Source organism: Aotus nancymaae, unplaced genomic scaffold (genome assembly GCF_030222135.1).
Source record: "Aotus nancymaae isolate 86718 unplaced genomic scaffold, 86718_ANA_hifiasm-v0.15.2.pri h1tg000001l, whole genome shotgun sequence".
NCBI classification, from domain to species: domain Eukaryota; kingdom Metazoa; phylum Chordata; class Mammalia; order Primates; family Aotidae; genus Aotus; species Aotus nancymaae.
The window spans coordinates 9309083-9336715 of record NW_026988412.1 but is presented as its reverse complement, the minus strand read 5'-3'; the positions used below and the strand labels follow the sequence as shown (position 1 = coordinate 9336715).

The 27633-nt window shown below is 41.8% G+C and overlaps 1 long non-coding RNA gene across 1 annotated transcript; it reads right to left on the bottom strand.

Annotated features, from left to right (window-relative positions):
- Positions 1–764: 764 nt before the first annotated feature.
- Positions 765–13469, bottom strand: LOC105732642 (uncharacterized). Its single transcript, XR_010343190.1, has 4 exons — positions 13195–13469; positions 11405–11521; positions 6214–6299; positions 765–3079 (listed from the first exon to the last, which is right to left on the bottom strand). It is a non-coding gene; the product is annotated as an uncharacterized LOC105732642 (long non-coding RNA).
- Between the last annotated feature and the right edge of the window lie 14164 nt (positions 13470–27633).

Genomic DNA, 27633 nt, shown 5'->3' with positions numbered 1-27633 from the left:
TATTTGGGGAACAAAAACATATCTTCACATCTTACTTTATCGATGAAATTCAAGCAGTTGACTTGCCTGGGATCACACAGCTAGTTCACAGTCTAGCAGTCTTTGAAATAGGAACCCTGCAGAGGCTACATTTAAAAATCACAACAATAAAGAAATGGTTTGCATGAGAAGCATTTTACATTTACAATCATTAATTACTTCTTTATTCTTTTTGTAAGGGGTTAATTGCCACTTATATCCAAGGGGAGTAAAATCAAATCACTACTCAGCAACCCCCACATTCTTCTGTCAACCTGGACAATCTTAACAGATAAGTAGTTGCCTGTTACTTTCTCTGTGAGCTTACCCTTCAAGCAAAGCCTCAGGGTAAAGTCTGAACATATGCTTAAGCATGACATTTGAAGTTAAGTAGAAGGGTTGGGAAATATTAAAGAGACCTAAGAGAGCCTGACTCACCCCAAATAGAGTTCTCCAATAATCATGTGCTCTTAATATTCCATAGAGGAAATAAAAGAGGTGGGAAATTAATTGCAGCACAAAATATCTTGACCATAAACTCTGGCACAATTAATTTCCCTTCTGAGATTGCTTAACAACCAAAAATGGAAACTTCAAGTCACCATGCATGCTTTTCTCATAAGACTGATTCTGCTGGAATAAAAAACTTGTCTCCAAGAATTACAGAGAAACATAAGGAAAAACAAAAAACAATCAAGCAAATCCACGAGAAGGAATGACACCTCTATGATGAAGCCTGAATAGGCATGACTGAGGATCTTTTAACTGTGTTTTGACAGTGGGTTTGGACTTTGAGGACTGCAGTTGAAGAGCAGCCAGTGAGGAGTCAGCCATATTTTTAATGAAGACACTTGTGGCTCACCTGGTTGTGATGCTCCTATAAGTTGTAGAGGAGCAGGAGGTAAATTTGTCAATTATGGCACCTTAGAAGTTTTTTCTCCAAACATCATTCCACTGTAGGAGCTTCTCTTGATGATCTGCTTGATGGTCACTTTACTGGAGGTCCAGAGATTGGGTAGCTCACAGCAACTCAAGCTCTGAGAGTTAGCAGGTTTTTCTTTAAAGGAAGCTGAAATCTGCCTCACCAAAATGTTTCTACCATTTGTTCTTATTGTGTCCTCTAAGGTGAGGCAGGAAAAGCCTGTCCCTTCTTCCACTACTTTTTCAAATACTTGAAAGAAGTTTTTATGTTTCCATTTGGATTTTTATAACACATAAAGTGAGCTGCCTACTAAAAATCTTATGGATACCTCAAGAATGTCAAGGTACTTAAGTAGCCAGACCATGGGTCTGTGCTCTACTCATCTACAGAGTGTGCCCCCTGAGATCACACATGCTGTCACATGTTGGAAGCTGACACTCCACCTGGCTGAGTATATTTCCTGGAAAAGACATTTTGGAAAGAGAAAAAGTAAGTTGGGGGAACTGAGACCCTAAGAGCACAGCCATTGGTAGTAGAACTTTAATCTCCTCAATATTGCAAGTGGCAATTAGCCTGCCATGACAATGATCAGGAAGCTTCTGGCCACACTGCTGTTGTTTGCGCTGCTGCTCTTTTGATTGCATTAGAGGGTATGAGTTATCTCTCTCATCCCCTGTGGTCACCTGGTTGTGATGATCCTGGTGGGATCCTGGTGGCTCCTGGTGCTCCTGGGAGTTGAGAAGGATAACTCATCCCCCTAAGCATATTGTTTCTTTTTTTAACTTTTATTTAATAGTCATCAGATTAAATATTAAGTCTAGCTAGACTTGGAAGGAGGTAAGGCAGGTATGAAGCCTGAAGAACTACAGCAAATGAGACCTCAAAGATTATGGGATATGAGAACAGACTGGGAGGGAGGGTGCTCTCCTTAGCTGAAGAAGAAATTGTTTGGTGGTAAAGATAACATAAAATCAAATTATAAGAGTTACTGGCACAGCAGTGGTAATCTCCCCACTGTCTTGCCAATCGAAGAGCCAAAACATTCCATAGATTCCACATTATTCATACCAATGACCATAAGCTTGCCATCCAGCCAATCAGTATGAATAGTGTAGACTGAAAACCAGGAATCATTTGTGTTGGGCTCATCATCTGTCATGGATAAGATCCCAAAACTCATATGATTCAGCATAAGTTCTCATCAGGAAATTTCTTCCCGTGGACGAACTTGCCACCAGGGCCATGACGGCAGGTGAATTCCCCACCCTGGCACACAAACTCTACAATAATTCTGTGAAAGCATAAACTGTATAACCAAACCCTTTTCTTCCATTGCAAAAAGCACTGACATTTTCTGCTATCCTTTGGAACTCAGACTGAAACAGCTTGAAAGATATATAGGTGGGTTCTCCATCAATGGGGATGTGTTGAATTATACAAAGAGATTGACCATGACTAGGAGCAGGAGCAGAGTGGACTGGCAAGACTGGTGCTTTGAGTGATGGCATCTGTAAAATAGGAACCCTAGCATACTTACAAGGGCAAATTTGAAAGTGCATGTATTAAAAACTTTATCTTGGTGCATTTATAATGGCTACCACATCCCTGACAGCGGTGGGAGATGAAAAATAAGAGTATTTTAAAATACACTGAGGTAGAATGAGGAGTTGAATGTATAGAGCATCTTGCCATGACTCAGTATTTTCATGGTTTTGCAGAATGCCTTTGCTAAACAGGAGCTGCTAATCTGAACTTTGTCTAATTTATAAGAAAGTAAATTGAGGAACAAAAATACTGACCACCTACTTGATCTCTCAGTAACACTCAAAACTATTGACCTCTTCCTCCTTCTTGAAACATTCTCTAAGCATAACCAGGACCCCATGAAAATTGAGTCTTCCAGTCCTTGTGCCCATCTGAACATAAGCACTGTGTCCGTCTGGAGAGGCTTGCTGTTGAGCTACACCCTTTGGAGAAACATCAGGAAATAGAAGCAAGATCTTTCCACACACCTGTGGAACTTGTGATTCTGACCGATAATCCCTCTCTGGAGCATTCATCCCCACAGACAGGTAGTGCCCAGCCTGAATGCCATCTTCAACAGCTTACTTTCCCCTTCTTAAAAGGTTTCTCTTGAGCCTTGGGAGCAGAGGGGAGGGGAGAGTGTTGGTTAAGACACAAAATTCATCTTCCTTAAGATTGATTTTCATCAAATACCTTTTCTATTGAGTATAAGTCATATTTTGCTGTTTCTTTGCATATATTCTTGGCATTGCGTTATATTGTAGACACACTGGATTCTGCTATGTTCCTCTAAAGAGTTTTGTTTTTATTGTTGCTTTCCTGTTTTGTTTTATTTTAATGGTCAGGTAACATGTCTGTACTCAAACTTCAAACTCTCAGATCAGTTCTTTTAACCTTAACTGGGATACCTGGATTCTCTCCCATGAATCCATGGTTGTGTAATCAGCCAGAGAAGTGGACTGAGTTAATACATACAATGGGGGGTTCCCCTTTTCTGGTTCTCTTTAGAATTTCTCCTCTCCTTGCAGTGGCTGGGGCAACCCTAGACTCTGTCTTCTAGTTCTTCAAGCTAGTAAGACTGGATTTTATCAAGTTTTAGCCCACCCAAACGGTGCTGAGTGAATTTATCAGGCTAAAAGTTGTAAAAACATAGGAAACTCACTCAGTGTTGGTCTGCTGGCTCTTTATTCAAGAAGTAGAACCCATTCCAGTTTCTGCCTGTTCTCTAGTGCCTTCAGTATATGTATAATATATATGTATGTGTGTATTCCTGTTACTATTGCTTAGAGTCAACTTCAAGGCAATTCCAGGGTTCAAATCTCCAATTTGATAGTTGTCCTAGTTGTGTAATTCGGGGACCATTTTCTGAAGTATAAAACAAATATAGTAATTCCTATCTTATAAAATCATGAGTAATAAATAAGAGATTGAATATAGCAGTCATACAATCAATGCAAGTTTTCTCTCCCCACTTCAGCACTAAATGAACACATGGCTTATTTCCAGATATAGATGATTGAGTCTATCAGAATCACATGAGGAGTTGTTTGTTTGTTTTTGCTTTTTAATGGAGAATTGCTAGATTCTCAGAGGAGATTCTGTAGCTGGGCAGGGATGGAACTGAGATTTTTAATGATCTTCCCCATGGAATATTTCTCAGACAGCTCAGCTATTTTTTCCAATCAAATTGATACTATACTTTTCTTTGCTTCTGCTGAAAATATTCAAGCATTTCCTGAACAATGGTTATATTCTGATTAATTTGTTATAGAAGTTCCAGTGTCTATTTAAGAAAACAATAAATAAAAAACAGTATCATAAAACTATTTATAATAACAACAATAAATGGAATAGCATATAATTTATTGTTGAAGTTTCCTGCGGGACTGAAATTTAAAGCTATAAGGGTATATACAGAAAAAACTTGGAGTTTGGAGCACATACATAAAAGTTTATTAACTGGAGACCAAACTAATGTGCAATTGAGCACGGGAACCAAATTGTAAACAGATCCACAATTTCTTACTTTACTTACCAGATTCTGCTTCTATTATATAAATAACCCCCTAAAGAAGACACAGCCATAAGTGAGGCAGGGTATAATGAACTAACTTTGGCGTTGCTTGGTAGCCATTGACCATGAGGAATGTATACAATAGAGCACCTGTTCCAAGCATATTTCCTGTAAAGTGTCTTCCTCTTACGCCTGTTTTCTTGAAAGTCTCATTAGTATCTGCATAACTTGGCGACCAGTAAGTGGATTAGTGGTGCCTTTCAAAGTGGATTAGTGTTCCTTATGCATTTAATTAAAGTGGACCTCATTCTATCGTCCTTAAGAGCAAAATTATGTAGAGAGAAATTGCTAATGTGCAGACATTGAGTACAAATATGTCTCCCCGTTGGGTCCTTAATGTGATCCAGTTGCCTCCAGAGTTCAAAATTTCTGGAATACCATACAAATTCTGTGATTTTTCTCCTGAGAATAGTGGTGTCAGCTCCTCCATGAGTGGGAAGGAGGTGTGCACGGTCATGTCCCTGAAATAATATGGATCTCACACTTTTTCATAATGTTCCACTTGCAAGTCACATTGTTAAACTGGAAAAAATATTAATATCCTCTTCAAGTTGATAAACTTGAAAAGAGAGAAGTCAATCAGGTTATTTCTCTGGCTTATAGATGTACTCAGGTCATTAAGCCCATTCTCACTAGAAAATACCATCTCCGGACTTGTTAGTGCCAAAAACTTCAGAAGAAATGACTTTATACATGGGCTGACTTAATGCCCTGGTTGGCACTGGGTTTTCATTCTACATAGCTGATCTTACCATAGAAAACATTTTAGACCTGAGCCATTTTATGCCCTGAAATGCGCTTACTGCCTGACTTTGCTCATAAGGACAGTAGCAAATGACCACAAAATTGCTACCCCAGTGGTCTGCAACTACAGCTACCCATTAGAATCACCTGGAAAACAATTTAGAAATCCCATGCCTGGGCCTCACTCAGAAATTCTAATTTGACTAGTCTGGAATGGGGCCCAGGAATAGTAAATTTTTTTTCAAAGCACCATTGAAAATGCTACAGTCAAGGTAGAGAGCTAAGGAAGAGAGCCCTTGTTCTCTCCAATGCTTTTTCTGTCTGGGGTTTGCAAAAGTGAGACTTTGCCTGTTCCAGTAAGATAAAATCTTTCTTTCTTGACTTTTTGGGCTAATTACCCTAAAGAACATCTTTACCTAGACTAAGGAAAATATCTACTTGTTGCATCTAACTTTGCCTTTAGCCCTTGCCGTTCCAAATGGTAATGGGCAAGGTGTGAAAAAAGGGAGCCGAGGGGCAGGGCACTTGGGAGGGGAGTCCGGGCTTTCCTCATTCCTGCTGCAGGTAAGTCAAGATCAATGACGGGAAGGGAGGGAATAAGGGGGGATGCTACTGTTCTAATAGGCATCAGAGGAGACTGTTCCTGGGGCTGTGGGGAGGTTCCTGGGTGGGGAGATCCAACAATAAAGAATGACCAGGTGGAATATGGCTACAGGGTTAAAGACAGCCTGCAGACATTGGTGACTACGCCCACTGGGCGGACCATGTGACCAATTCTTCCTCCTCACTGCCCCCAGAGCTGTTTCTAACTTGGTGCTTCTTTGATTATCACAGAGTCAGCGAGGCCCCCAGCGTCCTAGGCCTGTGCCCAAAGAAGCCGTTTTGCGTAAGTCTCATGTGCTTATATCTCACACATACACAAAATCTTTACCTTAAAGATTGGATTGGGTTTTACAGAAACTCCCTCAGTGGTGTTCGAAAATGATGTAGGAACAATGCCTTCTCCGTGAGGGACACCTGAGAAAGCACAAAGATAATGCAAATGAGACTCATCTTGGGCCATTGGCGATGCTGAGTAACCAATTTACTTCTGATTCAAGGTTTACCAGAAATAGCAAGACACTGCTGAGCAGTGTTCCATCAGAAAGGTCAAGACACTCAACACTGCCTCCAAATGTTTGTTTTCTCCTGCACCAAGATTGTTCTGGTTCCGATTTCCCATGTGAGGTTTAAGAACTGCATATTGTACTTTGCTTGAACAGAGGAGCCAATTCAGCTATGGAGCATCTCCTTTCTCTACCTATGCCTTTTTCTGCCTTACCTAGGATGGCACCTGATAAACACAAAGACAATGCAAATGTGATTCAACATGAATCGCTCGTCATACCTAGGACCAAGTTTACATTTGATTCAAACTTGATGAGCAATAGTAGGACACAGCAATTAGCAAACAAATTACATAGCCACGTGACATTTTCCAGTGAGCTGTGTCTCATATATTCAGAGATTTCAGGTTTATTTACAATAAACCACTGACACAGACTGGGTATATTCTGCTAAAAGTAGTTAATAGTTGAGGACTGTTCTTTATCTTTCTGCTAGTAAACACCATTTGTGGTTTCCAGGAAATCTGCTTACTCGTGAGTTTGCAAGGGAATTTTCCTGGTTCATTTCTTTCTTTCCCAGGTGTCCCAAGTAAAGGCCAAAATTAGGTGTCAGTCCTGCTGCAAACCTTTACCTTTCTGTCACTGACAAATTTTTAAAAACACATCTATACTCATTGCCATCTTTACTCCTTGGGAAACATCTGGAGTGGTCAGGGCAAGATTCTTCTTCCCTGAGTACAGGAAATTCAAACTCAGAAAAATTAAATGAGTACTCCAGGACCTTAAAGAAAGTTGGGGATAAAGCAGCTTGAGAAATTCAGCCCTGGCTTCATAATATTCTATGTCATATGTTTCCTCATGGGTCATGATTCTTTCTCAAGAACAAGATGTAAGTCAACCCCCTGAAACTCATATATGTATATAGGTGAATAAACCATTTCAGAAGCACTGTTTTAAATAATCATCCTTGTATAATATACTATATACTGTTGTAACTAGTGAGAGAAATAAATCCTAGGGCTCTGAGCTGCATAGGTGATAGAGGAGATAACAGATGTCTTTCCAGCCACTATTTCCAGGGAGAAGGGGACAGCCCTTTGGGTTATAATAATAATGATGTATTCTTTTATGCAAACTTGATAGTTCATCATTTAGCATATGTAGCATGCTCTTGCTGTATTCATCTTTGAATCTCTGGTGGAGGCATAATATACCCTGCACACAGAAGGTGCATATTAAACACTTTTGTTGGACTAAATCATCTATATTTGGAAATTCAAAATAAAATTTTGAAGTGGGTGTAAGGTCTTCTAGGCTGACAGGTGGCCCTATGGACACCATGTTAACCTCTGTGACCCGCACGGACACTCCAGATGAGTTCCTGGAAAATCTAAAGTAACTGGAAGACCATGAAAAGAGGAAGAAATGATCAACCCCTGCAGCCGCCTACTTAACTTTAAGACATTCTCTATTGCTCCTTATTCCCGCCCCAATTAATAAAGCTATTGGACTTTGTAACCGACATGGTCAACCTCATGACTCCACACCCTAGGACCCCTTCCCAGCTTGCAAACCTATGACCCCCTCCCAGCTTGCAAAACACCACCCTAAACTGTAACTTTCCATTGCCCACCCCAAACCTACAAAACCAACTCCTATCCCACTGCCATTGGCTGACGCCCTTTTCTGCCTCAGCCCGCCTGCACTCAGGTGAATAAACAGCCATGTGGCTCATACAAAGTCTGTTTAGGGGTTTCTTCATTCAGAGCACGTGTTTTAACAGTGGAAGTTCAGAAATAATTCTCTTTACCATGTAAATGAGAGAAGTAATGCTTAAGAAAATTCAATAGCATTTCCAAGTTCACAGCTAGTAGGTATCCAAATCAGGTCTTACGCCCAGATCTCAAAGAAGGTTCTCCCCTCCTTCTAGGGCACGTGAATACTACAGCTGTGCCTTCTTGCCTCTTTTTACAATGCCAAGCTTAGCATTGCTACTCAATAATGTCTTCATTGCTTATGTAATCTTTGCCTCTAATAATCCCCAGCTCAATTGTTGTCATTCAAAAGGCAGAAACTGAAAACATTCTAGACCCTTATGGTCAATAAAGTTTCACAATGAAGAGTAAAAACTGGGCACTTAGCACAAAGGTCCCTGCCACCAAATATCCCAGTGCTTTGAAGAAGACCCTTAGCCTAATAAGCCTCCTTTTCCTCAACTGTAAAATAAAGAAAAAAATGAGACCTACTTATTTAGGTGGGTCTCAATACATAGGAATTATATTTTCTGTCTTCATGGTGAGTGTATTAGTCAGAGTTCCCCAAAGGGACAGAACAAATAGGAGATATATATATATATCTCCTTTATATTATATATAACTTTCTCTCTCTATATATATATATCTATATATATATCTATATCTATCTATCTATATATATCTGTATATATCTATATATCTATCTATATATCTATATCTATCTATATATATCTATATATCTATCTATATATATAGAGAGAGTTTATTAAGTATAAATTCTATATACATGTTATATATATTAAATATATATTATATCTATATCTATATCTATATCTATATATTATATATTAAATATATATATTATATTTATATATATTTAATATATATTTATATATTATTATATATATATTTATATATATTAATTATAATATATATTTTTTATATTATAATTAATATATTAATTATATATATTAATTATAATTATAAAAATTATATATATTATTTATATATTAAATATATATAAATATAATATATATATTTAATATATAATATATAGATATAGATATCTATCTATCTATCTATATATCTATAGATATAGATATATATCTATCTATCTATATCTATAGATATTTATATATCTATCTATCTATATCTATAGATATAAATATATATATTTATATATATATAGATAGATATATATAAATATATATTAAATATGTATAATATATAGATATGTATAATATATAGATATAGATATATTATATATTAATATATTAATATATATATTACATATCTATATTAAACAATATATATCTATATATAGAGAGAGTTTATTAAGTATAAACTCGCATGATCACAAGGTCTCACAATAGGCTGTCAATAAGCTGAGGTGCAAGGAGAGCCAGTCCGAGTCCCAGAACTGAAGAACTTGGAGTCTGATATTCAAGGGCAGGAAGCATCCAGCAAGGGAGAAAGATGTAGGCTAGGAGACTAGGCCAGTCCTTTTTTCTTTGTCCGCATTTTTCTGCCTGCTTTGTATTCTAGCTGCACTGGCAGCTGATTAGATGGTGCCCACCCAAATTAAAGGGTGGGTCTGCCTCCCCCAGCCCCACTGATTCAAATGTTAATCTCCTTTGGCAACACCCTCACAGACACACCCAGGATCAATACTTTACATCCTTCAATCCAATCAAGTTGACACTCAGTATTAACCATCACAGTGGGGCAGTTTAATTTCACTAACTGTAAGATGCCCCAAGCAAAATGCATGCAAGGTTGTCATCTTCAACCATCTTCTGGATTAATGTGGAGCAGGGTCAAACCTCGTCTTAACTCAGGGCATGACTAACTCAGTGTTTAATCACTTTTGTGCCTTTTAGATATGTCTCTTTCGATTCATAAATTGTGGAGAAGCAGAGAACATATTTAGTACAACTTTCACTTCAGGACAAATAAGAATAACCCAGAGCTTCCATGGACTAAAAAAAAACTTGCTTAAAGTTTAGCAACGAGATCAGATAAATATCCAAACATCACAAAGAAGAGGAAAACAAGAATGAGAAATGGGGCAAGAGAAAAGGGAAAGCAAGAAAAAGGAAAAGAAGAAAGAAGTGCACTGAGCTCATGAAGTCCTGGCCCATGCTGGCCACGTCAGCCACGCTGTCACAGTAGCCTCTCACAACAACCCTGTGAAACAGGCTTGGGTCACATCTGGCAGTTGAGGAAAATGAGGCTGAAGGTGTTTATAGACTTACATAGCTCCAGGGAGAGTCAGGTGACAGACACAGATCAAGCGGGAAGGGAACGTTGAGGCCACAGTGAAGACAAGAACCGGTGGTGAACTAAAGAGGGTTTCCTGCAATAAAAAATACAATTCCACACTCTTCCTAGCTAAACTGGAGATCTCTGTTGGCCAGATTCAGCTGTGGACCGACAGTTTTTTTTACGTCTGGCAAATGACAGCTGGTTCACAGAAGAACAGCCCTTCGAACATGTGCTGTGGCCACATTGGGTTATATTTTTCATCAGCAGGGGCCAGGGTCAATATTGTCAAGGTTTATTTTGTTTCTCTTCCCATTCTTAGCAGCCCAGCCAACTCAGCATTTTCAAATTCTGCAAGTATTCAATCAGGAACATGCTCAGACACTTGGTAAGTGAGAAGAAAGACCAGGGTGTAATTTTTCTAGGACCTTTAACTACTGGATTAAGCATGGCTGGGATAAGAAAATCAGAAGCCTTTTAGAGATTCTTGCCCTGCCCACTTATTTCAATTTTTAGAGGGGTGGCTCTCCCAGAAGTGTCTTTGCTTAAAGTTATAATCGTCCTTCATAACTGTCATGACTCTACACTCTTGGACAGGAAAAAAGATGACATGGTCCTAGCCCAGAAACACCACCATTAACCCCCAGCTCCTTCAGGGGCACGTCCTCATTAGCCAAATCACTGGAACCAGTAACGTGTCCTCTATGGGTTTCAGTTTTGAAAAATGCACGTAACTGAGTGACGTGGGTTTACAGGAAGGTATCTTTTAGTTAAAAGCCAAACAAGATTGACTTTCAGATAACTCAAGTGACAAAAACAAAAAAAGCCTACATAAAAATTCTACAAGGCTCAAGAAATTGTGATTTTTATCCTAAATTTCTAGCTGACTCCCTCCAAATTTAGCCACAGAAATGACAATCTGTCTACCTAGAGGGATTATTTATAAATCATTAACTAGTGATAGATACATGAGTGCATTTATTTTTATCTCTTTACTTACAATCATCATCAAGTTAGTGTAGAAGAAAGAGACCTTGCATGTTTTGAGGGAGGTGCGTAATTTCACTGTTCTTTATTCCAACTGCACAACTCATACTCAGAGCATTGGTTTTAACACCTAGAAGATAAGGCCAATTGAAGAGAATGAATTTGAGTGGACCTGAAACCATCAGAGCCGAACCTGGCCAAGCAATTCTTGCCTAAACGTTAACTATTTGTCTGTAAGTCTAAAGGTTGCAGAACCCAACCAAAATACAAACATTCAGAGTCATGGGCTCCATATTTTGTGCTGTCATCATTGAAAAGATTGTGAGGCCGAGCGCGGTGGCTCATGCATGTAATCTCAGCACTTTGGGAGGCTGAGGCAGGCGGATCAAGAACTCTGGCAGGTGAGAACAGCTTGGCCAATATGGTGAAACCCCGTCTCTACTAAAAATACAAAAATTAGCTTGGTGTAGTGATGCATGCCTGTAGTCCCAGCTACTTGGGAGGTTGAGGCAGAGGAATCGCTTGAACCTAGGAGATGAAGGTTGCAGTGAACTGAGATCACAGCACTGCACTCCAGCCTGGGCAACAGAGTGAGACTCTGTCTCAAAAAAATAAAAGAAAGAAAAAGAAAAAGGTTGTGAAAGGCACCATTCCTATGAGAAAATGTAGCCTTCATGATATAGGTCTTGTGTTCTCTTCCCCCTGATTATAGGCACAAAACAAGACATTAGTGAGTAGGCAGTTTGTTAGAATTCAGTGTACACTGATATACATTGACATGCTAACTGTGTTTATACAATCTCCTGATCCTCCTGCTTACCTAATGTAAGCAAAAATTATTTGTACTTAAGCTATTCACTAAAACAAACATCATCAGTAAATTCCTATTATGTGCCGAAACTTACATCAAGTCCTATGTATCCATCATTTCATTACAGAAATCATAGCAAACCAGGCGCAGTGGATCACACTTGTAATCCCAGCACTTTGGGAGGCCGAGGTGGGCAGATCATTTGAGGCCAAGAGTTGGAGACCAGTCTGGCCAACATGGTGAAACCCTATCTCTACTAAAAATACAGAAATTAGCTGGGTGTGGTCATGCACGCCTGTAATCTTAGCTACTCGGGAGGCTAAGGCACGAAAATGTCTTGAACCCAGGAGGTGGAGGCTGCAGCGAGCCAAGATCACACCACCGCACTCCAGCCTGGGTGACAGAACAGTGAGATTCTCTCTCAAAAATAAAACAAAACAAAGCCAGCAATTCTATAACCTAAGAGCAATCAGAGTTCCAATTATGCAGATGATTAAGAAATGAGCTTTAGTGGGGTTAAGTAATTTGTCTGAAGCTACACATCTAAAGTTCATGAGCCAGGATTGGATTTCCATTCAGGTCTTTCTGAGTCCAAAACAATGTCCATCTCTAGCATCGCTCGGCTTTTATTGATTTATTTATTTAATCACGCTTCTACCTTCTCCAATTTTAGCCACAACTTCTCAGGCACCTTAGGCCAGTGCTTTCGCTGTATCACAGCTCCCAAAATGTATCTCCCCCCAGGCCCAACTAGTTCTTCTGCAGGAAGATAACAGTGTCAGGATTCTGGCAGTGGTTACCTGACCTCTAGCTTTCAAAGAAAATAAACACAAAGCAGTGACCCTTCACTGTGATACTGCCAGAGCCGTGTTGGCATAGAAGAAACTGCAAATACATTTATAAGGAAGGTGTTATTCAGGGTCATTTCAATGTGGTAAATCCATTGACCACTGGAGTCCATTTTTAGCAAGAACTAAATGAAATGCACTTACTGAGAATCCTGACAAGTCAATCACATTCTTCCCAAGAGTTGCTGCTAAAGGTGTCTGTGACTTTGACCAATTCTTGGTCACATGGGCAAGAAACTCCTAAAAGGGAACAAAAGTGTGGCAATGAGGATAAGCTTTTCTCCAAGTTTTCCATACCCAAACTTCTCCTCTTTGGAGATGGGCTCTGCGGGTAATATAAGGAACAGAACTTCTGAAGTCAGAGAGGACTGGTTGTAAATACCAGCTCAGACATTTACTTGTGTGACCTTAGGCAGGAAAGTGGCTTCATCTCACTGTATTCTTTAGTTTTCTGATGTACAAATCAGGGGTAACATCACAAGTTAGGTTTCCCAGAAGCAGATCCTAAGATGAGAATCTGTATTACTAAGAAAGTGCTCGCAGGGAAACTGGAAATTGAGCGGAGGATGTAGGAGGGGAAAACGGAGGAAGCTAAGCAGGTATGCAGTTTCAGGCAAAGGCCCAGCAGACAGAGGTTAGCTTTGACCTGATGCTGCTGGAAACCTCTCCACTGTAAATTACACCTTGGAGTTGGCCTTATCCAAAGGAGCCGGGCCTTCACATTTCTGTATCCACAAGTCACCGGTTAAGGGTGCTGGGAAAGGAGGGTAGATGTAAATTCTGAGGCAATTCCAGCTCTGCAAAGCGAACTCCACCAGCCCAAGGAAAATCTTAGGAAAAAGTAGCTACAGATGCTTGCTGTTGGAAATGAGAGCACATTCAAGCTGGAGGTGCACAAAACAGGCAAAAAGGGACCCCAGGTGGTCTGAGCAAACCACCAGTGTTGTCCACCACAAGTAACCACACCTCTCTTGCTGGGTTATTTCAGCATTTATATATGTATATAGTGCCTGACATACGGGACACACTTGATAAATACATATTACTGTTGCTGCTGCTGTTGTTGTACTAACCTTGCCCATAAAACCTTCTAAAGCAGGTCTCTCCACACTCACAGCTGACAGCCCTGCTAACTGGACTTGGTGATGCCCGTGTGCTGGGCTTGCCAGCCAGGGTGGTGCCTGAATGCTGATTTCACATCATCAGCTCTCTCTAGTCGGCTCTGTGTCTGTTGCCCAGTCTCATGACCACTGTTTTTTTGAGATCTCCTCTACCGAGTCAGAAAGGCCCCGCTTCTTGCCGTAATGATGTTCATGAGGGAGGGACGTGGCAGAAGTGCCAGGTGTGAGTGCTGCCTCTCTCTCTCAGTGATACCATTGGCCTCCAGCAGGACTTGACAGTCCCAGATCTTCCTCTTATTAAATAAGCCCTTGACCTTTTAAAGTTTTGCCTATTCATCTTCCTCCCCTAAGAGTAAGGGATTCCTTGGAATCCACAAAAGGGCTTCTTTCCCCTTTGTGCCTAAAGTTCTATCCCAAGAGAACTTGTGCAGCCCCTTCCTCCCTAGGGAGCCTAAGACATCCACAGGAACAATGGGGCCTGGGCTTTATTTGATGAGTCTTCCCTAACAACCAGCCTTTCGCAGGTGCAGACCAGGCGAGCTCATCTGTGAAGGAGCCTCTCCTCTGGGACTAATCCTCCACGTTCAAAGATTGCGCTTTTCTCTAAAGCCACTCTTTATACACATCACTTCACACGAGCTTCATCTTCTCACAATGCACGATGGCCGCCTTGGCCACACTACCCCAGGCCCTCATTTTCTGGGCTGCCATCATCCCTGAAATTAATCTAAGAGAGTCCCCTTTTACAAGAGTGGCAGCAAATATCCGATTCAATTTGCTTTCACCCAAGATTTCCCAGGAGTCATGCCGAATGAGATAATCAATGATGATTATAGGGTTTGGACTGCCTCACTGAGCCAAAGTGTTAAAAAGGGGGGGAATTTCTGCTTCGGTGCTCACCCAAGTCAGGCGCTAATTCGGGCAGATCCATTACTTTTCTTGGCAGCTCTGAACCGTATGTGCTGCAATAATCACGCTGGCGAGGCAGAGGCAATCAGTCCTCCCACGTAAGAAAAGAAAATGCATTTTTGCTTCTCCACCCCAAAACAACAACAACAAAAATGTATAGAGCATCTGTAGAAAATATGAGTAGGCTGTTCAAACCAATGATGCCGAAGAGATTTAATTTAGACGGGCTAAACTGTCCTTGTATCAGCTAGAGAGACTGGTCAATGCCTTTGCTACTAATCCAATCAAGGTAAAGTATTAAATTACTTGTTGCTGCCATCTTAACCCAGAGAAGACTGTTTTCTGCTCGGCTGATTGTTCTGAAAGACCACAATCTCCAGGGAAGGAAAGCAGGAGGGAACAGCCGAGGGACCAAAGAAACCCTCCAGATTCCTCACACTTCTCTTTGTCCTCACCCCTCTGTCTTGCTCCTATTAGTCTTATACTGGCTGTTTTGGGGTGGGGTACTCCTGGGCTATGCACACTTTTGCAACGGCTGTGTATTAGTCTGTTCTTGAATGGTTTAAATACCTAAAACTGTGTAATTTATAAAGAAAAGAGGTTTAATTGGCTCACAGTTCTGCAGGCTGTACAGGAAGCATGGCACGGGAGGCCTCAGGAACGTTAAAATCATTGCAGGCGGCCAAGGGGAAGCAGGCACGTCTTACATGGCTGGAGCAGGAGAAAGAGAGGTTGGGAGGTATTACACACTTTTAAACAACCAGATCCCATGAGAATTCACCATCATGATGACTGCTTCAAGGGGGATGGTGTTAAACCACTAGAAACCGCCCCCATGATCTAATTACTTCCTACCAGGTCCTAACTCTTGACACTGGGAACTACACCTAGACATGAGATTTGAGTGGAGATATAGATTCAAACTGTATCAGTCTGCGACCCAAAATATGTGTTAGTTATCTACTGCTGTGTAACAAATACATACCCCAAAACTTAGAAGCTAGAAACAACAAATGTACAACTTCACTGTTCCTGAGGGTCAGGAATGAAGGAGCATCTTGGCTGTGTGGTGCTGGATCAGAGACTCTCACAAGATTGCAATCAAAGTGTCAACCAGGACTGCAGTCATCTCAAGGCTTGGCTTGGGGAAAGCCAGCTTCTGAGCTCACCCACTCTTCCATGGCTGTGGGCAGGCCTCAGAAGATCAGCTTCCATGCTCACAGATGTGGGCCTTTCCACAGGGCTGCATCACAGCATGACAGCTGCATTCTCAGAGTAAGCAACCCAAGAGAGAGTGTGAGAGCACACCCAGACTAAAGCCACAGCTTCTTTATAACCCAATATCAGAAGTGACCTCACACCACACCTGAAATATTCTATTGGTTAGAAGTATCAGCAAGTCCCGCCCACACGCAGAGAAGAGGACGACACAAGGGTGTGAATACCAGGAGACTGAGTTATTAGAGACCATTTTAATGATGACTGTGACAAACAGGAGACTTTCCCTCTTGTAGATATCATCTGAGCATAAACATTTGAGAAATTTTGTCCTGTTAGATGCAGAGCTCTTACATGTCTGAGGCAAGCTCCAAAGGGAGTTTATTTTTGTGGTGCAAAGAACATTTTATAGAGAAGAAAAGGGCATATTCTGATCTGGATATTCAAGATCAGAATTAGACCTGGAAGCAGAGCCTGACTTCCCAAAAACTTCACTAAGGGCAACGGGCTAAAGATGTGCATGTCGGCCTAGATGCTGCCTGGGTACCCTTTCTAGCACCCACAGTCAGAAGCACACACAGAAACTGCAGGTTAGGACTACAGAGAGGTCAGCATGTAGAGGAGAGGACAGGAGACCTGGATTAGAAAGATCTGGTTGGTGATCTCCTTTATTCTTCTGTGCAAACAGTCACAGCCCAATGAAACACACCTCTCAGTATTCATACCTCTGTGTAGTTCCCTCCCACACTGACTCTGGACTTGTCCATGAGTCTTGCTCTGGCCAAGGTAACTGGGTGTAAGCAGAGGTTTGATTTGTGCTTATGAATTTGGGCTTGCCCTCTGGGAATGCTCCCCTGAGACCATCATGCCAGGAAGACTCCAGGATGTGAAGAAACTGGAATGAAAGACAACATGGAGAGGAAGATCCAGCCAACAGAGCTGAGCCCAGTCACCCTTCCAGCTGAATGCAGCTACATGAGCAATCCCAGGTGAGACCAGCAGAAGAATCACTCTATAGAATGTTAAAATAGTGAGCCACTGTTTTATTAAGCCATCAAGTTCTGAAATGGTTTGCTTATACTGCATAGTTAACTGATACAAAAATTGGTACCTAGAAGTGGGTGCTGCTATTCAAAATTTTTTTAAAAAATCTCTATTAATATGGCATTGGCTTTGGGACTGGGCAATGGGCAGAGACTGATAGAGAATTAAGGCAGCTATTAGTATTGAGAAAACTGCTAGGAGAGGCTGAGAAAAGGGCAAACCAAGTTACAATTAAGGAATAATTGGCAAAACTTTTGCCTAAAGTAATTTGAAAGACAGGAAATGTACTAATGAATGTGTGGGTATCCCTAAGGAGATGATGAGGCAGAATGCTAACAATGGTTACTGGCTTTTTCTAGCTTAGTATGATAAAGAATGAGAAGAGAAAGAGAGATGTACTAAAGTCACTTCTATTTGTAAGCAGAATTTAAAGAAAGTACAGAGGACCTGATACATACTGAGTTTCTCAATAAAGCTGGTTTTCTTTGTAATATTTCTAGTCTTTTCAACAGGCAAAAGATTCTCAAGGGAAAAATGAAAATGGCTTCAGAATCACAATCAAATCGAGAATGTTAAGTATAGGACCCTCTGAAAAATTAAGATGTTGTCTAATAGACCTTCTCAGCTAGACAAAAATCTTAAGGGCTTTGTCCTACAGCACCCTGAAATTTCCCATCCAAATAGCGAGAAATCTATTTCAAACATAGTTGTGAATATGGTTTTTGTTTAATGGAGTATAATGTGATATACAGAAAACCCAAAACATTTTTAAAGGAGTTGTAGTAGCTCAGACTAAAGAAAACAGACACAGTTTAAAACACAAAGTTTACAGTTAGAAAGCAGGCTAAGAAAGCTACAAACATGAATCCTCTTTTATGGAAGGAAAAAGAAATTCAAAGAGTATAGCCAAGAACCTAGAAGGTGAATTTAAGGGCCAAGGAAAACAGATGATTAGGAAACTATTCCCAGAGAGCAGAGCCAGGCCCTAGTAAAAGAATATTCCCTGACTTGGATAGAGAGCTCTGATGACATGTGCCTGTGCCTGGCTAGATTCAGAATTACTATGTGCCAGTGACTGCTAGTGCCTCTGGCTCTTCTTTTTTGAATAGGAGTGACTATTGCATTATCTAGTCCCTGTCCCTTGGTGCTTTAAATTCTCAAGTTTCTGGATCAAGAGGATCTGCTGTACCCAAGAGGCTTTTTCTGTATCCAAGCCAGATGAAGATCACAAGCTCCAGGATTCTGAGCCTTATGCTATAACTGGTGAGATTTTTGAAGATCTTGGGAGGGGTAAATTTATTCTGTATCTGGGAGAACTATTAATAACTGTAGTCAAATGGAAAATTGTGGTAGGTTGAATATGGCCACAGAGTTTTGCAGCTAGCTCCTCCCCTCAGAAGGTTGAATCTATTCTGACTTTTGAGTTTGGCAGGGTTTGTGACTCAGTTTGCCCAATGGAATGTAGAAGAAGCAAAACTATCTGTGCTCCACGTCTAGTCCTCAAAGGGGCCTTACAGCTTCCTCTATCATCCCCTTTGAGCCTGCTATGACTTCACTGTAAGAAAGCTGTTCTGTTGGAAGACTACCACATGAAGGAGCATCAGGGTGTCCTAGCTAAAAGCACCAGCTGGCAGAAAGGTGAGGAAGGCCATCTTGGACCTTGCAGCCTTGCTGACTCTCCAGCTGGATGCAGTCCCATGAGTGGGCCCAAACAAAACTGTCAGAGCATCAACCTAGACAACTCAAAGAATTGTGGAATATGACAAACTGTTGTTGTTTTAGGCTGCTAAGTATAGGGGTAATTTGTCACACATAAATAGCTAACCAGTACACTCTCATGACCACCAGAACTGTCAGACCTACCTGGGCAGGTAATAATGGAATTTAGAACAATCCTATGGTCTTAGAGGCCCCCAAGCCAGAAAGCAGCACCTGCCCAATGCCTGCTTTCTCTTTTCGTTAAGTTACAGAAGTAGTTTACAAATGTCTGGTGATCCTTTTATTCCCCAGAGGCAAATGAACTCAGCAAAAACAGCTGAATTCCACTGCAAACAACTCTTTGACTTAAATGAGATTATTCTAAGAAATCACAAACCAAAAGTCATTTTTAAAATCAGGGCTTCCTGACGGTCCAGGGGAAATCGGAATTGTGTGATTCTGGTGGATGATGCTCAGTGCAGTAGCTGGAGTGCTGTGAGGTCACCTGCCCAGGTTGCTTTGAAGGAAAACTGCTTTAGATTTCACCAGTAGGTGAGCAGACTGGATCACTTTGGTGACTTGAATGCCCTGGGATGCCATCAGGCCATCCTTCTGCTGTTAAGAAGTGCTGTCTGGAAAACACAGTTATCACAAAAAGAAATTCTTATCCATTTTCTCCCTGGGACCAAGCCTGCTCTCTGAATCAGTATGCAGAGTGAAAACCCACTGAGACATGAGGGACAGTTCTGTCACCCTGCTGTACTGCCTGGTAAAATTCCACTAGCTTGTCAAGATCCAGCACCAGCATCGCTTGCTCTGGGCAAACATCACTCGCTTTCATTCCACTCCCCCATGTGGTAGAACAATAACACCAGGGACTGTGATCCTTAGCACCGTTGTATATCATGATTACACTGCCTTAGGGTTGTCTTTGCCTCCATCCCACCGACTCAGGCTCACTTTAAGAGGAAGGATTTTGCTGTAACCATCTTGATACATCCAGTATGCACCTGATACTTGGAAGACATTGGGTAAATAGCTGCTGAATTAATTCATTCAGCAAATGTTTATCAAATTCCTACTTTGTGCCAGCTACTTGCTCTGATTTCACAGCAGGAAACAAAACACACAAATTCCTGCCTCCAGAGATCTTAATTTCCACTCAAAGGAGTCAGAGAATACATAGAAAGCAATAAATAAATTATAGGGTATTTGAGAAGATAACAAATGTTATACAGAATAATAAAACAGGAAAAGAGAATGAGGAACAGCAGTTTTAATAGAAGCTTGCATTTGAGCAAAGACTTGTAGCCATAGAGGAATTTAACAAAGTGGAGCTGGGGAAAAAGTGTCCTAGGCTTAAGACACAGTCGGTGCAAAGGTCCGGGGGGTTAGGGGTATGCCTGGTTTATCTGAAGAATAGCAAAGAGGCCACAGTGGCTGTAGCCATGTGAACAGGCAGCACCTGTTACAAGATAAAAACAGAACTGGTAATGGTGTTGGGTGTTGTTTGTGTAGGAATTTGTAGGACAGAGTAAGAATTTCAGCTTTTCTATCTTTCTTTTTTTTTTCTTTGAGATGGAGTCACTCTGTCACCCAGGCTGGAGTGCAGTGCTGTGATCTTGGCTCACTGCAACCTCTGCCTCCTGGGCTCAGGTGATTCTCATGCCTCAGCCTCCCAAATAGCTGGGATTACAGGCACACACTACCATAATCGGCTGATTTTTGTATTTTTAGTAGAGACGGGAAAAAAAAAAAAAGAATCTCAGCTTTTACTTTGAGCAGAAGAGTGATACAACCTAACTTAGGCTTTAAAAGGGCCCATCCGACCATTCAATTCACTAAAAATAAAAAGAACTGTAGGAAGTTCTGAGTGGAAGCAGTTAGCAGGCAACAGTGACAACCCAGGTGAGAGGTGGTGGCTTGGGCCAGGGGTAGCAACGAGGGTGGTGAAAAGGCATCAGGCTCTGGATATATTCTGAATAGTCTTTTCTAACAGATTAGGTGTGTTGTGAGAAAGAAGGAGAAGTTGTGAAGAGTCAAGGGTAACTCCAAGAGTTTCGGCCTGAGCAACAGAGAGAGGGCTTGCTATTGGCCGAGGTGAGAAGGACAGGGGTGGAACCGGCTTGGGAAGAGATCACAAGGCCATGTTTGGAAATGCTGAGTTCGATATTTCCACCAGCGAGACGTCGAGGAGATGGTGGGATATTCTGGAATCCATGGAGAAAGTGTGGGCTACAGACATAAATGTGAAGGAACTAATAAACTTGAGCACATTACTCTTTTGATTTTATCTCCTCAACAGTAAATTGAGGTGGCGGGAGAGGATTTAAGCGAGATATTAGAATAAATGATTATCTGCAATTCTTTCCCGTGCTAACATCAGGCATTTATCTAAAAGACAATTCAGCAGCCCACACTGCTCACCTCTGGCATTCTGCCTTTGCTGGCTTCTCCACTTGTGATTCCATTTTTCAGGCTTCTGTGAGACATCACTCAAATGAGAGCCCAGATGTGACAGCAGAGCCAGCTGGTGGCCATGGATGGTGACACAGCTCTTAGATACGCTGGACTACTGGCTATAAAGAGGGCACAGTAGGCAAAGGAAGGCACAACTGTTCTATCACCAAACAGCAGACCCAGATACAGCAATGGCTGCAGAGGGCAGGTATGAGGCTGCCCTCTTTGCAAAAGAAGCCAGCGCTGTCCACCAGGCAGTGGCACAAATGACATTGTCCTTTCCAACACTGAGCAGGAGGTTCTTTGCAGGATTGCTTTAGAAGTAGGATAAATGTATGCCTTGCTTTGCCCAGAACAGTCTGAATTGGCATCATTTACTGCAGTGTAATTATTAACAGCAGCTTCTTTCACTCTCAGAATTATGCCAGTTTGAATGATAAATTACATGGTCGCTCATACTATAATCTTGTCACTTCACATCTTTTTTCCAGAAAAAAAAGCCCCAACATGGTCTTTCCTTTATGACTCAGAACTTTCTGACTTTAGAACAGTTATGAATTAACTCAGCATCCATGGACCAACCCTGGAAGCATAGCAAAAACTCTTGAGTTCTCTTCTCCTTGCTGCTTCCAATTCCCAAACCACTGAAGAGCAAGGGACCCAGGCTTTGCTTCAATGGAGCGAGGGTCCATTGAAGAACCCACACAATGATTTTTGTATGTGACTCTACTTAAGAATCACTGAGGTCACTGTAGCTTTTTAGGCTCTTGAACTTACCTTCTTTGCGTCTAAGCCTCCTAAGAACCTTGTAGCCAATAGTGTAAATGACTCAGGTCACCTACACAGCGGGGATTTGACCACATTGCCTGATTCCACATTCATTCACATCATTGCTCATTAATAAGCTCTCTTTGGCCGGGCACAGTGGCTCATGCCTGTTATCCCAGTACTTTGGGATGCGGAGGCAGGTGGATCACCTGAGGTCGGGAGTTTGAGACCAGCCTGGCCAACATGGTGAAAACCCATCTCTACTAAAAATACAAAAATTAGCCAGGCGTAGTGGCAGGCACCTGTAATCCCAGCTACTTGGGAGGCTGAGGCAGGAGAATGGCTTGAACCTGAGAAGCAGAGGTTGCAGTGAGCCAAGATCGCACCACTGCATTCCAGCCTCAGCGACAGAGTGAGACTCCATCTCAGAAAAAAAAAAAAAAAAGCTCTCTTTCCATTCATACAACAAATACCAGATGCTTCCTATGCATACATGCCCTCAGGTCTAGCACAAAACATAAACGTGTATAGACATCACCATGACTTGATATAGAAAGTAAGACCAAAAAAAAAAAAAAAAAAAAAAGAAGGTCCAGCTGATCAGAAAGCAATCTGATGATAAAAATCCTCCTGTCCTTCAAACCAACATTTTGTGCATTGATTATTCACTCCATAAACATTTGTCCAGTGTCATTAATTGAATGCAGGCCACCTGACATCGTTTATTGTATTTAATCTTCACGGCCATACTCTGAGGTTGATACTATGATGTCAGCTTGGTAGATGAGAAGCCCTGCACTCAGAGATGTCAGATGACTTGCTGAAGGTCACATGGTTGTGGCACAAGAATTGGAACCAAGGTCTGTATGTGTGCTTTTTCCAGATGCCATCTCCACACAAGGCATGGCTGACACTCTCTTACCCAACTCTACTAAATGTGAGAGTTCTTGGAACATGCAGCTGAGACCTTGGGGAAGGACCACGCCCACGTCTTTTCTGGATGAAGGTAGAACTAGGACTAGGGTGAGGGGGGTGAGGTACTAGCCTCAGGCATGAGATTTAAGGGGCACAAAAACGTTGATTATAATGATAATTAATATTTTAATACAGCATTTTAAAAAATAATGAATTGCAAATTTGTACCCTTTGACCAACAGCTCCTCATTTCCCACAGCCCCCAACAAACTTGCAGTTATAAGATGAATACGTTCTGAAGACCTAATTTACAGCATGGTGACTATCATTAAGGAAAATACATTGTGTTCTTGAAACTTGCTAAGAGAGTAGATCTTAAATATTCTCACCACAAAAAAAAAAAAAAAGGTAACTGTGAAGTGACGGATATGTTAATTGTCCTTAACAATGATAATCATTTCACTGTATATATATGTATCAAAATATTATATTACATACCTTGAATGTATATCATTTTTATTTGCCAATTAAACCTCAATAAAGCTAGAAATAAAATTTTACAAATTGGCAAACTACAGCCCTTGGCCCAGCTGTCTGTGTTTGTAAATAAGGCTTCATTACATTTCACATGTCAAGGCAAGTCACCTCCCCGGCCCCAGGTACTTGGTTTCACTTGCAGAATAAAGACTTTCTTTGCCTTTTCACCTGGAGGGCAGAGCACTTGTCTGTAAATAAAGGCCACATGCAAATAAAGGTCCTGGACCATCCCAAAGAGTGACACCAGGAGGCAGACTGCTCTCCAATTCCTCCCCAGGCCCAGGGCCACCCTGATGTGATTTTCAGACGTGAACAGGAAACAAGCAGCCAGGGTGCAGATAACCGGAGAAGAGGAACCCAGAGGTAGGAGGACAGCGCAAGGTGGCCTAAGTCCCGAGCCCAGAGGGATGAGTTCAGCCACTGGTGTGAACATGGAGGGATGCGGTGCCATTCTCCACTCAGAAATATGATGCGTGCTGTCACCGTTTTTAACGCAAATACCCTCAGCGACCTGGGTTCCACCATCCACACACGGTGACTCCAGCTCTGGTGCTGAGCAATTATTAATGGGAAAAGAGAGTGCTCGGGCCCCCAACAGCCATTTTTAACTGTGGACATTATTGCTCAATTGTGAGCTGCACCGGGGACTCATAAGAGGAAGACATAATGCTTGTTTGTGGAACTTTTATAGCTAATTGACATTTTTTCAGTGCTCCCCCGACAGCTGTAGTTACTCCTGATTGGAAGGGTCATGAAAAGCATCAAGTTGTGCACCGTCTCCAGATGGGGCCATATTTCTGATGTACGAATGAAACAAAAGTATAAATAAAAGGCTGTCAAAATAAACACACTCGAAAGTGATAAAGAGGAGCTGCAGTGATTGGCGAAAGCATTTCTCTCCGTGCAAAAATAATGAGTGCTATTTTCATACTAATTGAGGAGGTTTTACTCTCTGGAGCTGTCAGACATCCTCCTTTCTCAGGAACATTTTCCACTCTTCTACAGCTGTTTTTGCTCTACAGAGAACGGGGAATCAGGAAGCAAATTTCTCCTTCCCCAGTCAATGTGCCTCAGACACCTGGCCTCAAGTGATCCTTCTGACTCGGCTTCCCAAAGCGCTGGGATTATAGGCGTGAGCCACCATGCTCAGTCTGAAATTTTCTTTCATTCAGTCAGTTCGGCAACTCTGAGACACAAAGGGCTCATTTGTCTCCATGGTTTCGGCACAAGTCCCAGGAAGGGCTGTCACTGGCCCAGCTGAGGTCATGTGCCATCCCTGAACCAATTACTGTGGCTGGGGTGATGTGGTGGGCCTGGGTCAGGTAGGCGGTTGGGAAGGGGTGGGCTCAGCCCTACTGCAATCAAGAGCGGAGAGGTAGGGAGGTGCGGCTACCCAGAGGAAAATCTGGAAGCTGCTTGTTACAAGAAGGGTCAAAGGATGCTGGGGGGGAGAAACAACTGATGCACGTCGCAACGTTAAGAGTACAGTTTTCTAGAATGCCTCAATGCCTGAGCATTTTAGAGCCCTGGTTCCCTAGCAAACAGACTTTGAGATGAATTAGGTGCAGGTGGATTGTTGCAGATGGCTCTTGGGACAGCATCAGGGAGAGAGGACGGGAACCTGGATTGGGCAGAGGAAGGAGGGGAGCTGCTATGCAGTTAGAACAGCAGCCTCGACTCACCCCACAAGGAGCTCTAGAGCTCAGACAGCTCTTCCAGGTTACCCTGAACTGAAGCAAGCGTTCCGCAATGACTTGTCATTGGATGTGGTCTGCCCCTTGGTAAGGGTCCTAACCTTTAGTGAGGAGGCTCTCTTCAGCCAAGGGCAATTCTTGGGGGAAGGACTCAACTGAGGGCCATCACTAGGCAGCATTCCTAGCACTTAGGGAAAGGAGTGCCTCATCCTGAAGGGGAGATCTGGGAGGAGCCCCAGAATGAAGAGGGTCCAAGTCGGGGGCAGTGTAGTGAGGGAGTCAGAGTAACATTCCCAAATGTGAGGCTTCAAAGACTATTCACCCTGGTACCAGTAGCCAGTGAAGCCTGAACATGCTGATCTCGGGAGAGGAAGTATGAGCTAGTTCCATGCCAGCTCCTGAATCTCTCACATGGGATTCTGAGAGTATCAGAGGGTGAGAATAAAGAGTCTCTGTAATTAATACTCTGTTGTTTTTTTAAAAGCCTGGGGAACTTAAATGCTGGTTATTGGGGTTTCATTTCAAGAAAATTCTATTCAGATTTGAGTTAAGAAACTACACTAATAGCCAAGGAAAGAGGGACATGGGCCTCACAGTAAATCAGTTCAAGGACAGGAAAAAAAGTGGTTGTTCAAATGGGAGCCCCCAGGGGCCAACAAGAGTGTGTTTCTTAAAGTGTGTCAGGGGGAAATCAATTCCCAAAGAGCGGGAGGAAATTAAGAGAAAGTTTCAATTAAAAAAAAAAACTGTAATCAAGAGAATTAGTCTAAGGCTTCTTAGGAAAGAAGCCTTCTTTTTAAAGGAGAATCACACAGAAATCTAGAAAATTTGGTATGAAGAAGGTGGGGGATTCTGAAACAAAGAGCAATGAGATAAATCTAGCAGGACGTGACCAGTTCCACAGTTTTCAGAGGGAGAGATGTGAGAAACAAAGTCTTCTCACTTCTTTTCCACTGCTGATCTTTTCTTAGAGGAGCTATGAACCTAAGGCGCTCAATGTAACTGCACTCAAGCTGTCCACAGTTGCCTGAAATGGAACACAAATTGTATGTGTGTCCTCTTGGAGAGAGGTTTTTGTAAATTTTGCAGAAAGCAGAAACTGGACCCCTTCCTAACACCTTACACTAAAATTAACTCCAGATGGATTAAAGACTTAAACATAAGACCTAACACCATAAAAACCCTAGAAGAAAATCTAGGCAAAACCATTCAGGACAGAGGCATAGGCAAGGACTTCCTGACTAAAACACCAAAAGCATTGGCAACAAAAACCAAAATAGACAAATGGGACCTAATCAAACTCCACAGCTTCTGCGCGGCAAAAGAAACAATCATTAGAGTGAACCAGCAACCAACAGAATGGGAAAAAATTTTTGCAATCTACCCATCTGACAAAGGGCTAATATCCATAATCTACAAAGAACAGATTTACAAGAAAAAAACAAACAAGCCCTTTCAAAAGTGGGCGAAGGACATAACAGACACTTTACAAAAGAAGACATATATGAGGTCAACAAACATATGAAAAAATGCTCATCACTGGTCATTACAGAAATACAAATCAAAACTACATTGAGATACCATCTCACACCAGTTAAAATGGTGATCATTAAAAAATCTGGAGACAACAGATACTGGAGAGGATGTGGAGAAATAGGAACACTTTTACACTGTTGGTGGTAGTGTAAATTAATTCAACCATTGTGGAAGACTGTGGCGATTTCTCAAGGACCTAGAAATAGAAATACCATTTGACCCAGCAATCCCATTACTGGGTATATATCCAAAGGATTATAAATTGTTCTATTATAAGGACACATGCACACAAATGTTCACTGAAGCACTGTTTACAATAGTAAAGACTTGGAACCAACCCACATGCCCATCAATGATAGACTGGACAGGGAAAATGTGGGACATATACACCATGGAATATTATGCAGCCATAAAAAATGATGAGTTCGTGTCCTTTGTAGGGACATGGATGAACCTGGAAACCATCCTTCTCAGCAAACTGACACAAGAACAGAAAATCAAACACCTCATGTTCTCACTCATAGGTGGGTGTTGAACAATGAGAATACATGGACACAGGGAGGGGAGCATCACACACTGGGGTCTGTCAGGGGAAACTAGGGTAGGGACAGCATGGGGTGGGGAGTTGGGGAAGGATAACATGGGGAGAAATGCCAGATATAGGTGATGGGGAGGAAGGCAGC